Below are 16,457 nucleotides of genomic sequence, written 5' to 3'. Positions count from 1 at the left end.
TCTGTTAGGTCCCAGTCACTGGGACACCTTTACTTAGAAATCAGTCTCCCTCAATTTCATAGTCAATAAATTGTCATTCTTATTTTTAGTTTATGGATGTTTTGATGATTCATAATAATTGCTACCTCCACCTATCTAAAAAGTCTCCTTGCCAACTTTTAACTGAAAAGGACCCCAAGGAAGAGGTGTTATTACTACTAAAGGAGTGATTTTTACGACTCACCTGAAGATCTAGTTCAAAGAAAAAGTAAGAACTGAATCTCTGGTATACATTCACCAGAATAGGGGCCATTGCCTTTGTTCTTTTTTTAAAAAAATAAGCTTTTGAATTAATTATATGCTTCTATATAATCAAAATTCTCTTTTCCCCAATAATTACAAAGGATACTTTTCAGTTTCTACTCATACAATAGTGACTTACATGGTAACTGCTTAAAGAGCAGTCATGGATCCAATGACCATTTAGGTGCCGGAAATAATGACTGTTCAGTTTTGTAGGTGAATCTCTTGAAATTGTGTGCTGGGAATAGACTGAATTAGGGCTTAGATTAGTTGATTAAATTAATTATAATAAGTATAAGAATGGATTATCCTTTTAGAAAATATACATCATAGCTTTTTACAGAATAAAATTCTACAAAAACAATAGACTAGTCAAAAAATGAGGGTAGGTTGGGAAAGAATAGATAGGAATAAGTATTTTAGAGGGTGACTCTCTAGAAATTTAATAAATGAGACTCTAATTTAAAACATTGTTATAATACAATATACTATTATTTAAAAAACATTGTTATATTTATATTTAATGTAATTTTAAAATGAGATCGTTATAGAAATTCAAACTCTGACATGAACGATGCTCTGTGACTGATCACCCAGGAAGGCTACAGTTATGTTCTGACTCAGCTTGTGGGTGATGATACTTCATTGTCCCTTCTCTGCCAAAATGAAACTCACTATTTGGGAAACTGTACCTGAAAATCATTTTAATACTCCTACCTGTAAGTTATTGACATGGAAATCTAACTTCCATGCAAGGAAATATCCCAGGAAAACCCTGGGAAACTGACCTGCCAAGCCTCTGACAATGCTAGGGCACTACAATGCTAATGTATTCTTTCTTGGCCCAATGAAAGCTCTGGTGAACTGAGGCAAAGCTAGAGTTAGGATCTCACTCCACTTAACTAGGAGAGCTTTAAATTTTGCCTCAAGTGACAGTCAACCGATCAATCATTAAAATTTCTAATTTATTTATTCGGTGCCCAGAATGTCAGAATTCTCAGGAAATGTCTAAAAGGGAATCAGTCAATATGGAGAAATGTAGAAATGGTATGCCATTTGGGTCCATCCTGGATTCTGGTTTTTGATTACCTTGATTATCTAGACACATGGTTTCCAGTATGAACAAACTCAGTGTGGTCTAAATTATTGGTAGCGGCATTTCAATATGAAAACCAATTTTAATTTAAAATTATATTTTAAGAAGGATTAAGTAGGGAAAAGTGATGCAAAACCACATTAACAAGACACCAGAGATTCTAAGTGGTTGTAAATCATGATTTTAGACATTGAAGACAGGGAATGCATGCTTTAAAAGTACAGTGCTTTTATGCACAGTGGCCAAATAGCAATGATTTGAGACTTGGGAGAGAGGACAATCATTTGAAATGAACACTCAGTAAAGCAGAAAGTAAACAGAATGTCATTAAATAATGGTGAGAGGTAGCATTCTCCACAGGAGGGAAAGCAAACCTCCCAAGTGGCAGTTTATTCCACGTGTATATAAAATTTCATAATAGCTCTATTTCATAATAGCATATGTTAAAAGCTGCTAAACTAAACCAAATACCTGAACCTACATATCCACATTGCTTGCTTTCTGTAGGACTGTCTTCTTTCTCCACAAATTAAAGAATCTGCAAGAGAAGGCATGTAACGTTTCTTTTGAATCTTCTTTTAAGTCTTGTATTTTCCATTACCCGTGATGGTTTGGTAAATGTCACTGATGGACTGAAAATAAAGAATGACCAGCTCTGTGGGCAAAATAGTATCTAGAAGTGGAGCACAGAAAGTTAATCAGGAGTGTGAATGGTAAAACAGAAATTTAAAAATAGCTGTAATAGTGAAATGTATAAGAAGCATGCAGAATATAGACATTTCTACTATTTCCTCTGAGCATAGATCAGACACTTGATCATGATTGTCTGAGTTCACTAAAATTTGAATGAGCATCTTGGGGAGAAAGAGTTATAAAACCCCTCCCCCCCAAAATTAAAATTTAATACTTTGAGAACAAAAAGTTCTTTAAGGGGTAAATGTCTCAAAGACATGGAGACTTTTTTGCTTATCTTAGAAAAAGGAAGGTTGAGATACTGAGGTAATACCAGTTTTAAGCAAGTTAAGGGAATAAGAAATGAGATTTTCTCTCTTTTCTTCATGAGGACCCATAGTAATAAAATATGCCTATCCTTATCCTGCAACAGAAAATCTTTAGGTTTGATAATGAGGTAGGTTCTTGATAGCGAAGTTTCTGAATACCAAAAGGGAAGTTGTGAGACTGTCTTCTGTGAAGCTCCTTAACTTAAACCGGACAGACTCCATCTTCTGGGCCAGTCTACCTGTGTCATGGGGAAAAAAGGGATGATTTCACTAGGTGGTTCACATTTTTCACAAATTTCTTCTCTCCCTTTTTTAAACTTATTTTTGAGAAACAGAGAGAGAGTGTGTGAGCAGGGAAGGGTCAGAGAGAGAGGGAGACAGATTCTGAAGACAGGCTCCAGGCTCTGCACAGAGCCTGACGCGGAGCTTGACCCCACGAACCATGAGATCAGGACCTGAACCAAAGCCGTACGCTTAACCAACTGAACCACCCAGGCGCCCCTCTTCTCCCCCCCTTTTTGTAAAGCCACTGTTATTCAGAGCAAAAACTGTGGGAGCCTACAGGTATTTCTAAATGTGCTCAGCAAATGGGAAAGCAATAGCAGAGCCACCAGTGTTTTTGTGGAGAATTCTCAGGAACCACACTAGATTACCCTGTGTTACATCACTTAGGTAGCCATCAAACTATGTCACAATCATTTCCTATAACAATTGATTTACTACAAACTTGGAATTGTGAGTGCACTGGTTGAAAAAAAATAGCTTGTGAAAAAAGAAATTAGAGCACATTGTTCAGTGTTCTACAGAAAGGTAGAATAGACTTTTAGTGGAAAAGTTATCACATTTCACTCTCTGCTTGTTGCTGTCAGTATTCAAAGTCAAACCCAATGTCATTAAACTTAAACCATCCCTTTCCTACAGCAGTAAGTGAAATATTTTTGATTCATCTCCAAAAATCTGAAGCCAATAAGTGTTGGTGATATTTGCTATAAATAAGGAGAGAGGCACACAGAATGCAATTAGGGAGAAGACATCCCCAATTAGAAAAAAAATCTGCCAAACTCCTCCTACTTGCCAAGCACTCATCTAGGAATTGAGGGTTCAGAGGTAAATAAGTTTCCATCACTAAAGAGTACTCACAGACCACTGAGAGCAGACACATTTAACTCTAGTTAAATGGATCTGTATTCGAGTAAAGGTATGAGCAAGGTACTATAGATTTTCCTGGGACAATTCTAATTTGTGCCTCTGATGGTATAATAATTCATAGGGTCCTTTCACAAAAAAATGCCCTGGTTTGGACAACAAATTATATGTTTACTCTATAAATAACTATAGCCATCAAATCATTTTTTTAAGTTTTTTAACATTTATTATTTTTGAGAGGCAGAGACAGAGCTTGAGCAGGTGAAGGGCAGAGAGAAAGAGAGACACAGAATTCGAAGCAGCATCCAGGCTCTGAGCTGTCAGCACAGAACCTGATGCAGGGCTCGAACCCACAGACCATGATATCATGACCTGAGCCGAAATTGGCTGCTCAGCTGACCAAGCCACCCAGGCACCCCATTGACAGCCGTCAAATCTGTCTGAGGTTGTCTAGCAAGATTTTCCACAGATTAGGACAGAAAATCAAAGAGATTAAGAATGCTTTGCCACACATGTTGTCTCCATCCAAATAGAAATAGAAATGAAATAACTTAGTAGACTGACTTTCATTTCTCCCAGCGTTGTCAGAGGAAGGGAGTGGGAATTTAACTTATGTGAGGTGAGGAGAAAGGGAGAAGGCAGGACAATATAAACCCACTTATTGGTAGATGATATGCACAAGGAGTATCTTTAAATGAACCATTAAACTATTGGATTCCCTGAAGCTCTCCGAATTGAAAGGTGGTTGAGAAAAGACTAGAAGCTATGGAGGGAATTTTAGAAAGATGGCTTAAGGTTCAACATAACGAACCTTATTTGGTGCCAAATTTTGTACAGCTAGAAGGGTCTAAAGCAGGATTGGGTTACTCATGAGGCCAAGAGCCCTATGCCCCTGACAGTGTGCAGCAAAGACTGAATGACCATCATGAGCAAACTCAGGCATTAGGTCAAAACTCAGGCCACTGGTTGTATAGAGTTCTATACACATTGCTGATCCTATGACTTTATATTATACATGGGGTCTTTTTGAGTAGTTCATAAGTAAGAATCCTGTGCTTGGGGAAACCCCTAGAAGCTAAAAACAAAAACAAACATAGAAGTATGATTAAAAACAAAAGAAACAAAACAGTTTGTGTGAGCTAAATGCTCTTGTGACCCACTCTGAACAGACACTAAAAAGAGACTAGGAAATGTCAATATAGATCTCACTGAGCTTATTCTTTGCCACTCTTACAAGGAAGTCAGCTATTTAACACATAATATTCAGAAGACACGCCTCCTCCAGAGGTCTCTACCTTTTGGACACATACTCACTTAAAGACAGAGCTGCTACAGAGTCTGGTTTACCAGTTCTGTTTGCATAGCTCCCAAGTTACATAGGAATGGGACGGGTGGCAAAGCTATCATTAAAGAGAAACAAAGCAGAAGACTGAACAAAGGATACATTCTGTGCAAAGTTAGAAGTTTAGACTGTTTCAGAGATACTTATGGTAAGAAAGATGTCTGCCCCTTCCCCCACCTGGAAAGAATAACAGACAAGTGACAAAAGGAGGCTCCCTGGAGGTAACATGGGAGCAAAGAGTAGGGGGACTAAAGGCTGCACACACGAAGAGAGAGAAAGGGGTTGGCATGGACACAGGAGATGCAGCCAAACACCCTGCATTCACAGCAGAGATGCGTGATTAGGTTGGAATCACTTTCCCCTCTTCCCCAGGGTGTGCAAGTAGGAATAGGTCAGGCTGAGGCAAAAGGAATGACATCTTGATGAGGCTCAGCTTTCCCAAGGGCCTAGGAAGAGCAGCAACATAGCCAGAGCCAGAACATTCTCACTGGCCCTTTTATGTGAAATCTTGAATATCTACATTTACAGATTAAAATGTTTTCCAGTACACCAGAGAGGGAAAAGTCTTCTGAAGGTAGTGGAAATAACTTTAGTTCTCTAGTGGTTAGGAGTCTAAGGGCATAAAGTAAGGAAAGCTAGTATCAATCCTCTGCTACTTAACAGATTTATGGGAAAGTATTTAAATTTCTCTAAGTTTTCATTTCCACCTGTTAAAAAAACGTATAATGCATACACCACTGAGCTCTTCTAAAGATTTTATTACACATGTAAATTGTGTAACATGTATCTGGCAAATAATTATTAACAGTAAAATTTTTATTCAATGAGGACTGTTACCCATTTCCATAATGGTCTCTGGTCACTCATACCAAGCTCTGCCTCATTTTACGTCACTACTTTCTGTCTGGTTCTTGGCATTCCACACTCTGTTTCAGCTTTGACCTGCTTCCCCAAGTACTGTGTTGTCTTCCTGCTTCAAAACTTCATGCTTCTGTGTTCTTTAAAAGGTAGACTTAGAATGGTTTGTAAATTCAGTACCAACAATGTGCAAGTATTTTAAATCATAAAAAGAATACATGACTTCTAGGAAATAGTATTCTTGTTCTTGAACTCTGAAGGCACTCTTCATCTTTATAACATTGACCCTGAGCCCATTCATGTCAAGTGAACAAGATATTATTTTATACTATCTTCCTGGGAGGTTAAAATGACTCACCAGAAGTCACTCAGTGATCACAGATGAGAAATCCAATGAATCAGTCTTGAAATCTTGATCTAAAATCTGCCAGGGTCTCCATTTACCAAGAAAAAGTGAGCCTAGAGAGGATGACCCCCAGGAAATTTTATATTCTGGTATTAGTTTTTACCACATGCTTTAAATGTTTTCTGGATTTGAACTGGCCCTCTTATTAATAACCCACAGGATACAGGGAGAAAGCTGTGTCAGTTCCCTCCTCAACAGCTAAAGAAGTAGTCCTTGTCACCAAAACTATCATATGTTAGATCACATGTCAGTGTCTGTGACATAGTCAGGCCTTGGCTTCCCAGGATCTACTCATTACAAGTGAGTTTATGTGCCTTGAAGCATATGGCCTTGATATATGATCCAAGAGCAAAAGAGCAAGGTATTTCAAGCTGGCCACAATTTTATTGACTCTCACAGGCTTTCTTTGTAGTCATTCCAATAAACTAGACGAGAAATTTCTGATGCTCCAAGCTATCCAGTCTGCAGGACTCCATTTCATGATTCAGAGTCCAACTAAACAACTCAAGAGTGCTTTTGTGTGACACTGTGACCACAGGAATAAATAATTGCTTAGTAATTCTCTTTGAGGCAGAAAATTCTAAACATGGAGGAACCATTTCCCCTTAATGGGAGCCAGAAATCCTGTAAGTGCTTGAAATGGCATTCACAAGTCTGAATGGTAAACAGATAAAAACAGGAGCGCACCAGTTGCACAAATGACTTGCTTGTCACAAACTTGTCATTGCAGTAATCTAACATTTCTTTCACAGAGCCCGATGGAAAGGATGGAACAAACAGGCCCTGCTGACGTTTTGGCTCTGCTAAGCCTTCCTCGGAGCTAAAGCATCTGCAGCATCTTCCTGTTCTAGACCCTTTATCTGCTGAAGTTAGCTGATACTGTACATGTCAAAGAAATGTTTGACTATTGCATTAACAAGTTGATGACAAGCAAGTTATTCCTGCAACTGAAATACTGCTGCTTTTAGCAGGCTGCCATCTTGACCTTCATCTTATTCTACAGAAGAACCCTAACAGAGCAGAGCACTAGGGAGACACCAGTGTTGGTGTCCTAGGCTGTGTAGATAAACAAGGACTACCTGTGCAGAACATAGGTGCAGGGGTACAGGGGACACACTAGGCAGTTACGTCAGGGTTAGGAGTAGGATTTCCTGATAAAATGTAAATGTTGCAAACACATTGCACTGTCCCGAAGAGTCTCTTGCTGGGATGAAGGAGATACACAGAGATTCACTTCCTACTGCACCCCTTCTGCTCCCCACACACATGTGCACACACAGGCCTGTATATACTTTATAAAATGTTAATAGCTGGGAAAGTTAATGAAAAGTGTATACCAGCTTCAAACATAGTTTTTACCTGTTCTTGGAGTTCCCCCTATTAGTGGCCTCTCCTAACCTCCTCGCCGATCAGGACAGCATCTGGAACTAGCTAAGCCTAGTCAGAGCTATGCTCTTATCCCTGAGAAGTGAGAATGTCCATTGGCCTCCTCGCAGAAGCCTTCAGTAGCCCTCTCTAACACACTACCAGTCGATCCCCAACCTCGGCTGCCAGCAGGGAGTGCTCACACACTGTGCAACATCCAGCTCTTGAGTAGCCCTCCTCCCGTGGGGGACCCTCCCTTGGGTTTCCGTGAGTGTGCAGTGTGGTGGGTCTCAAGCTTATCAGACACAGAGCTGAGCGGGAGCCTGTAACTGGAGACTTGCCTGTTGCATTCTGCCTCTGCTGGTGCCTTGGGCCTATCAGCCCTTGGAACAATGGAGCATTGGCCCTAAGACTTGGGCCTTTTCATAAAGTTGAGCTTCTCTTATTCCTCAAGGTGTCAGGTGCCCTGTCTTCTATTGAGACCCTTGGTTAAAGCTGCACTGATACTGTCTTTTCTGGTTTAACTATCGATGAGAAAAACTCACATTCTCAGGCTTATTTTTTGGCTGTCGCCTCAGGTGCTCTCCTTTTTAACCATCTTGTGTAAAAATGGTTATCATCGGTCAGCCATGAATGAGAACCCGTATTTCTTGCTAAAGTAGTGATGGGGCTTACCTTTCTTTTAGATTTGGTAAATTGACCACAGTACTGTCTCCCAGATGAAATGTTCTACTCCCATCCCAAATATCTCATGCTGTCATCTAGACCACAGCTCTGTTACCTTAGAAGACAGGGGGGAAGGGGGGAAGAGAGGGTCCTGTGCTTTCCACAGTGACGGATTTGTCCCAGGAAAGGAGGCAGAAGTAGTTTGATGTTGGGGCACTTATATTTTCTGAAAAAGGACACCTGTAAACAAACTATTTGAATTTTAAATGGAATTTTAGTGACTTTTTCTTTCTTTTTTAAAGTTCCTAATAGGATTTCTGTAATGATTTTGTGTTTTCTTTTTTAATAGAACTTAAATGGCAAAGAAATAATATGCTATTTTTGATTCCGGAAAAAAATGAAAATCTTTTTTTATGGGAACTCTCTTTTAAAATACCCATTAGGTAGTAAATAATGGCACCAACAATTAAAAAAAAAAAAGTTCTCTCTTCCTGTTCAGAGGTATAGCTGTTTAGTGTTATGTGTATATGTTTTTAATATATATTTACTCAATTATTTGATTGTTTACTTGTCTATTTAAGAAAGGAAGGAAGAAAGAAAAGAAATATTTTTATGCTGGAATAATCTCATTAAATTCATGGGATTTTAGAGCTGGAAAGGAACTCAATGATAGTGATTTTGTATCATGCTCACACTTGAGAGATGTGGATACTGAGACGGAGAAAGATGTTTAATCAAATGAAGGGACATACACAACAAGATTGTGTCAGATCAAGGCCTAAAACTTTCTCTTAAACAAGCAGTCTTATTTGAATAACTTCCATTGTTATGTACTTAAGTCTAATAGGGCATTCATTGTTTGAATAACTGGGGTTGCCTGCATACTGGCAAAGCCAGTTTAGGGATGTACATTTGAATAGTTTGGAGATATTTCTTCCTAAACTGTATTTTATCTGAGTCATGGAAGGAGCCATTAAAATTTCAATGAATTTTTTTCGCTTATAAGATTTTAAAGAGACAACTTTCTCCATTCCCATTTTGGCACCGAAAACATACATTTTTTATGGTTTTTTTAAATTTATTTTTGAGAGACAGAGAGAGACAGCATGAGCAGGGGAGGGTCAGAGAGAGAGGGAGACAGAATCCAAAGCAGGCTCCAGGCTCCCAGCTAGCTGTAAGCACAGAGCCCAATGCGAGGCTTGAACCCACAAACTGTGAGATCATGACCTGAGCCAAAGTCGGACGCTTAACTGACTGAGCCACCCAGGCACCCCACGAAAACATATATTTTTAAATGGGTCTCTTCCTTTAATAAATATTCATTTAAGTAGGTCATATTATAACATTCTTGGAGACAAAAAATTCTTTTATCAGATTAAAAGAAATCTGCTTTTTGTTCCCACTTTTAACCATGTTTGAGTTGGTCCTTGTTAATTGTCAGTTTCCCCAACAAAACACTGATTAAGACATCAATGTTTTTGTTTGTTTTAGTTCTTTTAAATTAGCACAAGAGGGAAATATAAAAAGATTCATTTACCTTTTTGCAGCTATGGTAATTATATACTCTATTTTTCATTTATGCAAAACTTTATTTTTGAGGGTTTTCTTTTTGTTTCATTTCTCTGTTTTTGCATTTTCCAAACATCTGTACCGTGGCTGGTGGCGAGTGTAGCAGTGGCTGGCACTTTTCCTCCACGCTTTGAGACAAAGAGAATTGGCTGGAATAAAACCTTGCTTTCCATATGGTCGACTTGAATGAAATACAGCATTGAAAAGGTATCGTCTCTTTTTTCTTTTCTGAAACCAGAGGTGAAACACATGAGCAAATAGCAATGCTGATGCCAAAGCACCTGTTGATATGTATCAGAAAAGTCCCTGGCGAGGCATCCCCCACCTTGTCCGTTGGAAACCTAAATGGATGATCTTTGTACACTGGTAGCACCACGTCAACAATATATGCTGCTGGGCACTCACTTAAGGAAGCCTAGGTTCTACACGTAGTCAGGAAACTAAAGGTTTGCCTTTGGTCTGACTATGTGAACACTTTGTAAGTATGTTTGGCTGTGAAGTGCTTGCTGATTTCCTGGAGTATTGGGGTCTGTTGTCAGGGACAGTGAAAAGAATGTGACACTAGTGCTTTCTTTCACTCTAATTCTAGTTAGGAAAAGTAGTGTCATTGTCTTATCAATTATTTTAAAATAAAGCACATAATTTCAAGCACATAAACGTATAAAGAATAATGTGAACACACAAGAATCCCGCACCCAGATTGAACAAACCTTATCTAATTTTGCACACCTCTATCCAAACCTGTTTTTTGTTTTCTATTATTCTAAGTTACATATGACACTGTATATAAATTAAGTTTATAAAGCTTGATGAGCTTTTATGTGAGTGTGTTTCCATGAGGCAACACCCAATCCGAGATACAAAACATTCATAAAACCTAGGAAGAGTCCCTTATGCCCTCTTGTGTGATATTCTTCAAAGCTTTAACAAAAGATTGAAAACAAGCAAAACTATTCCGACCTCTGTCACTACAAATTCATTTTACAGAAGCCATAAGCCACAGTGTGGCGTATATAAAATGTATTCTACTGTAGATATCACTAAAATGTATTTATTGAATTCTTTCACTGTTAGACGTTATTTCTAGTATTTCCCAATCACGACTAACACTGCCATTAACATTTTTATACATGTTTTTACACGAAGGAGGAATAACTTAACTCTAAGAAATATTCATTTTCAATTTCACTAGCAATGTAAAATCTCTTTCCAAAGTGGTAGTAGTGGCAATTTATATTCTCATTAGCTATCTATGAGAACTTCTCCAAATCCTTCACATTTGGGACGTCTGAACTTTTAAATTTTTTATCAATTTGATGGGTATTAAATAATACCTTGTTTAAAAATTTTAACTTTTAAACCATCAGGACTGTCTTGTGTGTGTTGCCTGTTTGTATCTTTACCCATCTATCTATTAGGTTATTTGTTTTGCTACTGTTATTTGGACCGGTTTTGGTTTGGGTTTTGGTTGTTGTATTGTGGATTGTTTTTGTAGCATTCTGAATTATCATTCTTTGGGCATTAGAGATTGCAAATACATTTTCCTACTCTGTAATTTCTTTTTTAACTGTGTCTGTAGTAGCTTATTTTTAAAAGTTTCTCATTTTAATGCAATTAGGTTTATTGATATTTTCCTTTATGGTTTGTGCTGGGGCACCTGACCGGCTTAGAGCATGCAACTCTTGATCTCAGGGTAGTGAGTTCAAGCTCCATGGTGGGAGTGGAGCCTACTTAAAACACACACACACACACACACACACACACACACACACACACACAGTTTGTGCTTTTATGTCATTTAAGAAATCCCTCCATATGACAGCTTTCCTTTATTATCTTCTAACAGTTTGAAAGTTTTGCCTTTTACATTTAGATCTCCAGTCTTCTTGGCATTTATTTTTGTGTGTGGTATTTTAAATGCACCCTATTTTATTATCTTTTCCATGGATGACCCAATTATCCCAGCACCCTTTAACAAGTTAGGTATCCTTACCCACAAATTTGTAATGCCAGTTTTTGCCTACATTAAATCTATTTTCAGGATCTTTATTTCAGCCATTTGTTTCTCTGTTCTGTGCTAACACCATAATGATCATAATTAATTATAATTAATTATCATAGCTTCATGATATTCATGTTATCTGGCAAGACAAATCTCTCTACATTGTTCTTTAAAGTTCTCTTGTCTTCTCCTGGCCTTTTGTTATTCAATATAAATTTTAGGGTTAGTTGGTCAAGTTTTCAAAAGCCTTACTGAACTTTATTTGTAATGACCTTAACTTTAGAGCATAATCTGGGGAAGAATTGACTTTTTTATAACATTGTGTCTTTCTACCCATTAACAGACAGTATATTCCTCTACTAAATCAGATCTTTATTTCTGTTCTTTATTAATGTTTTATAAGTTTTACCATAAAGGTCTTGCTAGAACCTATTTTGTTAGATTTCTTCTCATATTACTTCAAGTTTTGAGCCCTTATGTAGAGCCTGTTTTCCATTTACTGTTTCTTGGTCATTATTAGTATATATTCAGCAACTTTGTTGAACTCTCTTATTAGTTCTAATGACTAAACTGAAAATTCTCTTAGATTTTCTACATAGACATGTATATCATCAGTAAAAAATGATAGCTTTTCTCTTAAATTCTAATTCTTAAGTGTTCAAATTTCTTTTTCCTGTCGAATTGCATCACTCTTCCAAATAATGTTGAGTAAAAACAATGATATTAGGAATATTTGTTATGTGATATTTGCTTAGAGTTTTGATAAATTGGAATTGCTGTGTTAAGGAAGTTGCTATCATCTATTTATGGTTTGAAATGCATTTTAAATCAGAAATACTAGTTGAATTTTATCTAATGTATTTTTTGCATCAATATGGAAAAATGTCCCTTTAATATGTTTATATTTTACATGATATTAATATATTTCCTGATATTAAACATTTCTTACATTCCTGGAATAAAACTTTACTTGGTCCTGGTATGTTTTTTAAATCCATGGTTGAGTTTAATTTGCTGATATTTTATGTAATATGTTTGCCCAGGGAGATTAGTCTTTAATTTTTCTTTCTTAAACTGTTATTGTAGAGTTTTGGTGTCATGGTGATACTAGCCTCACAAAATAAGTTGACCAGCATTCATTTTTTCTTTTTTTTTTTCTATCTTTAAATAGCTTTCATATAAGTAGGGATTACCTGTTCTGAAAATTTGGTTAAACTTGCCTGTAAAATCATCCTGACCTGGTATTTTCTGTCCATAGTGGATAGGTAGAGTAGGGTGGACTTCTGATTATCAGTTCAATTTCTTCCATGGTTATTGGTTTATTCAAGTGTTCTATTTTATCTTAAGTTAATTTTAGGAAGCTAGTCTTTTTTTTAAGAAAAATGTACAATTAATACTTAATCAGGGCACCTGGGTGGCTCAGTCGGTTAAACATCCAACTTTGGCTCAGGTCATGATCTCACAGTTACTGGGTTTGAACCTCACATCAGACTCTGTGCTGACATCTCAGAGCCTAGAGCCTGCTTTGGATTCTGTGTCTCCCTGTCTCTCTGCCCTTCCCCTGCTCGTGCTCTGTCTCTCTGGCTCTCTCTCTCTCAAAAATAAACATTAAAAAATTTTTAAGTTAAAAAAACAGTTAATCTATACTTTCCAATTTATTTGCATAAAACTGTTCATAATAGTCTTATGATTTTTAATTTTATCTTTAATTATGTCCCCCTCTTATGCTTAATATTATTAATTATTCATTAATTAATTCATTAATTATTATTTATTCATTATTAGACAGTTTTCTGTTTCACTTACTCTGACTCACTTTTCTTTAGTCGTAAGATTAGATCATTTTTCTTTTTCTAGATTCCTGAGTTAAATTATTATTCATTTAATTTCAGTGCTTTTTTATTGTTTTAAAATTAACTTTAGTCTCTAAAGTTTTTTCTAGATTTTTCATTAGCTGGATAGCTTCTTTTGATATGTAGTTTTGTTCAATTTTAAATATTTAGTAAAGTCTGTTTTGATTTATATTTAAATTAGAAGTATATGTTCTTACTTTCTAAACATAAATTTACTCTGTATTTATTACTGACTCTGAATTTACTTGCCTATAATGAGAGGATTGTTTTATATGGATTTAATTTTTAAATTTTTAAAAATTTTTTGTGACGTAGGACATGTATTTTACTGTTGATCTTGGCTTATCTATTTCTTTTTATCTATATCTTATATCTTTTATATGTATACCTAATTATACATTTTTCTAATAAAAAATAAAATCCATCCTTTAACATTTCTGACTTTCTCCCTAATGTAAAAAAGGTGCCTAGCATGTTTAATCTAGTTACTAATTATCAATCTGTTATTATAATTTTTGAATGGTGTTTTAGTTTTGTTTTAAGCATATGCAAAGTGGTTATCATTGATTTTTATAGTCAATACCTAATTATATTTTCTCATATATTTTAATTATTACTGTGTCCACCATTTTTATTGGATGATATGGCATCCCTTCTGGGTGCACTTTCTTGTTGAATTACATCCTTTAGTAATTCTTTAGGGAGGGCCCTGGGGAGTATATTCTTTTTATATATCTAAAAAGGTCTTTATTTTATCTTTTGTCTTAAATAGCAATTTATCTGGGTATTTCTGTTCAGCATTAGAGAATATTACTCAATTAATCTTACACAATTGTTCTTCAACTATCATTACTTAAGAGAAATTTGTTATCAATCTAGTTTTCATCTCTTTGTAGGTAGGCTGCCTTTTCCCTCTGGTGACTTTAAAAAATTTTTCTATATCCTTGATGTCTTATAGTTTCTCTGAAATGTGTCTAGATGTGGATTTATTTTGAATTATCAGTCATGAACCCAGGGTATACTTTCTAATCTCAGGACTCTAATGCTAGAAAATTCTCAGTTATTATCTTTTCCTTTATTGTTTCTTTGTTATTACCTCCATTTTCTTCTGGGATTTTTATAAGATGTATATTGGTGTTTCCTAGTCAATTTACATATTCCAATTGCTCTTTCATATTCTGAAAAATATATTTTACTTTCTGTGATTTTTTTCTGAGGGAATTCCTTACTATTACCTTCCAAGTCATTAATGCTCTTCTTGAAATTGCCCTCTTAAATTATCCTATCTATTGCATTTTTAATGTCAATGAACATATTTTTCATTTTTAAGATTTCTGATTGGTTCTTTATTCACTTATTCTTATCTTACTGCTGTTTTTATTTAATAATTTTCTGTTCTCTTATAAGTATGATTTCTTATCTCTGAGCATCACAAACATACTCATGTTGAGGTCATTGTCAGACAACTCTGTAAAATCAAATTCACCTGTAGTGAATGTTCCAGTTATTAATTTTATTCATTGTTTTTCTTATTATTGGAGTTCTTGCTGTGTTTTAGAATTTTGTTTTGTAGGTTAATGTTGGTCATAAGGCTTTTATAGACTTGCCTCTTGGTTCTCTTTCTTCCTCCTTTTTTTTTTTCTTTGTTCACACATCCCTGACTAGTGGTTTTGCAGTTGCCTCTTATTGGGATTCCTGGGTTCCTAATCCCAATCCAAATCTTGTACCAGTAGCTTTCAGCTTTATCTCTTTAAGGATATTTGATCATGAGGCTGTCTTTATTCTTCTGCTTCTCAGTGCCTTAAGCTCTATATAGGCTATTGCCCAGAGTAGCAGTTAGCCAAATTTTTTGCAGCCTCTTGCTGAAGTAGTGAGCCAGCTCAGGTCCACCATTTTATATGGAGCCTTTGGCTTCATTATTTCAAAGTGCTCCCAGCCGTGTCTGTATGCTTCAGAGTCCAAATTTGAACAGGCTTATGGTTTCAGTCCCATTTGCTGCTTTTAGTTTCTTTGTAAAAATGATCCTTTCTTTTTAAAACTCAACTCTACCTCTTTGATTTTCTTATTTTATACCTAATCAATTTTTTTAGTTAACAGTATATCTCAGATGTTTTCACCTCTCTTTTATTTATATATATTACTTTAAAACAAATACTATAAATACCATCTGTTATAATTGAATGTTTAGTTGTACAAGACAATAACTTTATAGACATTATCTTACTCAGTCCTCTCTATAATCGGTTACTTTTATTCCCACTTTATAAACTAGGAAATTGAGGCAAATAGGATAAATTCCCTTTAGGAGAGAGGTTATAATAGTAAATGGTAAAAGTATGGTTTGAACTCAAGTTTTTCCACTACCAAAATTAGTGCTCTTAAAGTACTACCCTCTGGTTAGATTTTGTGTTTAAACAAAACAAAACATTTTAGCCACTCTGACTGGTGTGAGGTGGTATCTCAGTGTGGTTTTGATTTGTGTTTCCCTGATGATGAGTGATGTTGAGCATCGTTTCATGTGCCTGTAGGCCATCTGGATGTCCTCTTTGGAGAAGTGTTCAGAGACTGTTCATGTCTTCTGCCCATTTCTTCACTGGGTTATTTGTTTTGTGGGTATGAAGTTTGGTAAGTTCCTTGTAGATTTTAGATACTAGCCCTTCATCTGAAATGTCCTTTGCAACTATCTTTTCCCATTCTGTCGGTTGCCTATTAGTTTTCTTGATTGTTTCCTTTGCAGTGCAGAAGCTTTTTATCTTGATGAAGTCCCAAGAGTTCCGTTTTGCTTTCATTTCCCTTGCCTTTGGGGATGTGTCGAGTAAGAGATTGCTGTGGTGGAGGTCTACGAGGTTTTTTCCTACTTTCTCCTCGAGG

General features: G+C 36.2%; 2 long non-coding RNA genes across 2 annotated transcripts in view; one reads left to right on the top strand and one right to left on the bottom strand.

The window, feature by feature from the left end:
• Positions 1-16,457, top strand: part of LOC115291765 — a 597,304-nt gene that overhangs the window by 513,227 nt on the left and 67,620 nt on the right. The window contains exon 7 of the long non-coding RNA XR_003908662.1: positions 9,835-9,938. This is a non-coding gene — a long non-coding RNA (uncharacterized LOC115291765). The remainder of the gene's footprint in view (positions 1-9,834; positions 9,939-16,457) is intronic.
• Positions 1,768-3,009, bottom strand: LOC115291766. Its single transcript, XR_003908663.1, has 3 exons — positions 2,942-3,009; positions 2,539-2,618; positions 1,768-2,051 (listed from the first exon to the last, which is right to left on the bottom strand). It is a non-coding gene; the product is annotated as an uncharacterized LOC115291766 (long non-coding RNA).

This window comes from Suricata suricatta, chromosome 5 (assembly GCF_006229205.1).
Source record: "Suricata suricatta isolate VVHF042 chromosome 5, meerkat_22Aug2017_6uvM2_HiC, whole genome shotgun sequence".
Classification (NCBI taxonomy): Eukaryota; Metazoa; Chordata; class Mammalia; order Carnivora; family Herpestidae; genus Suricata; species Suricata suricatta.
The sequence above is the reverse complement of the archived record's forward strand: the minus strand, read 5'-3'. Positions and strand labels throughout refer to the sequence as shown.